Raw genomic sequence first — 2,184 nt, 5'->3', positions numbered from 1 at the left:
CATTTGGTGGAAATAGTGAAATGAATAGGCACTGCTGTAGCTCCAGCTCTTCAACAACTTGGAACAAGTCCACATAAGAAGTTGTAACTTTATGCAAAAGGGGGATTTAATATATTATTTCTTTGCAGCCTGGGTCTTCATTTCAACCTGTAGAAAGCATATAAAGATTCAGTAACATTTTACAGTTTGCACAGGATGTAATGGACCACAAATTAAAGGAATGTGAAGGATTAGTTTAAAAACATTTATGTAAGAGTCGACTTAGAAGGTTTTTGCTGTGTATACCTAATTAAAACACATCTGTCTATTGATGCTTTCAACTCAGGATACTTGCAGCACATTAGTTTATGTTTTAAGCTTTAAAGTCTATGTTGACTTTCCTGCAAAAAGTACACATTCTCTAGAGCTGAACAGGAATTTACAAATGCTAACTGGCCCTCTCTGATCAAAAAGATTAAACAAATATGTTGATGAAGGCAGAGGTAGGACTGTTTGCTCAATTATTACACACATTATGTGGTAGACAAATGGCAGAAATCCAAAAGATGTCCAGTGTTCTGGCTCTTGGTCCAACAGTTCAGCCATTAAAAATCCTCCTCTTAACATAGCTGGAGCCTTTAATAACCTGAACAAATCACCTTTTTGGAACAGTATGATTTCACGGTTGGATTTGCTTTATTGAAATGGTTTGCAAATCAACATAATTATCTCCTGTAAACTGTTCATCTATTCTGGAACAGGAGAAAAGTTTTTTGATGCGACCTTGCGATGTAAAATTCTTTGTTCAGCTTGGTTGGATTTCTTTACATATACTATAGACAGTGGTTACTAAGCAGAGTTTAAACTCTGGTGCAGTGATTTACAATTCCTAACACATAACCTGGGTAGCATCACAGTGCAGTAATAATCAAACCTTACTAACTACAGTTTACAGAGGCTGAAACAGAAAAATATGGAAGGAGCCAATAGGCTGGAAACCAACAATGTGCTGATGAAAGAATGGGGTGAAAGGATGATTCAATGGCTAAAGTACTGCTTGAGGATTTGGGAGACCTGAACCACGATCCTGACTTCTCCACAGAAACCCTGCCTAAATAAGAGCAACCTTGTCCTGTCCACAACAAGCACCAGCTGTTTGTGCTAACAGCTTTCAAGATTGTTAATTTTGCATTTCAAGTGAAGCCAATAATCAACTTGAAAAACTAGACAGTGAAAAGATGAGAATTATTCCTGCCTGTACCTACTGCAGGCCAGAAATATCAACTGGCTGTTGATATCCTTGCCGTGGCAATGGTCCCCAGCCACCTCCATTGCACTGAATGCAGAGTCAACTGTTTGCGTGGCCAAAGTCTCAATAAAGATGTGGCAGCCTCAGGTTAACAGGGAAGATGGGAGCAGCTGTGGGAGGGGGACAGGATAAAGAGGAATAAAAAGGTGATGCAATTACAGTTTGACATGTCCAGCTCTGAGATCCTCAGGACAAAGTCTGCCCTCATTTTACCAAGAACCCTTCTCATATTTTGCCTTGTTTCTGTGAGAACAGGACAGAGCCAAGCATCCGAGTGTGACTGTAAACTGCTAGTAGGTAAGATGTAGCTTGGACATTGCACTTCATTTCTTGGGTTTTTTTCTTACCTGCATAAATGGTACATGCGAATACTGTACAATGTATTGGAAAGTGGACAAGAACGTGAATTAAACAGTCCGTGAGTTGGCATTGTGCATTCTGCAGGGGCTTTCCATTGCTGCTGGTGTCTGTGTGCTTTGAGAGAAGAGCAAAGACTTTAGGCAGAGGGTCCATCCTGCAAACAGCACCTATAGGCTCTTCTGTAGGTCCTCACAAAGAAAAGTTGTATCTGCTGTTTCTTGGGACCCTGAGCTACTAGCAGGCAGAGAAAAGCTACTGAAAAGATTTCAGTATCCTTAGCTGCCTTAATTCAGATTTTAACTTCCAAAGGGACTGAGGGTGGCCAGCACCACTCAGAAATGGGCCCTGAAAAGAAAGCTGACCCAAAGCTTTGAAGGTAGCTAAAATTCTGTGGTTTCATCTCACTTTCCTTTGGCACAACGGGAAGTGAAAGAAAGTACCTGCAACAGTTGCACTTCTGACAAGTCATTCCTGAGGAACAGGATACAGGCTAGAGAAGAAAATGCCAGCAAATCTCATTTCTTAAAGTAGTTTAT

The sequence above is a fragment of the Harpia harpyja genome, chromosome 3 (genome assembly GCF_026419915.1).
Source record: "Harpia harpyja isolate bHarHar1 chromosome 3, bHarHar1 primary haplotype, whole genome shotgun sequence".
Taxonomy (NCBI): Eukaryota; Metazoa; Chordata; class Aves; order Accipitriformes; family Accipitridae; genus Harpia; species Harpia harpyja.
This window is presented reverse-complemented; position numbering follows the sequence as displayed.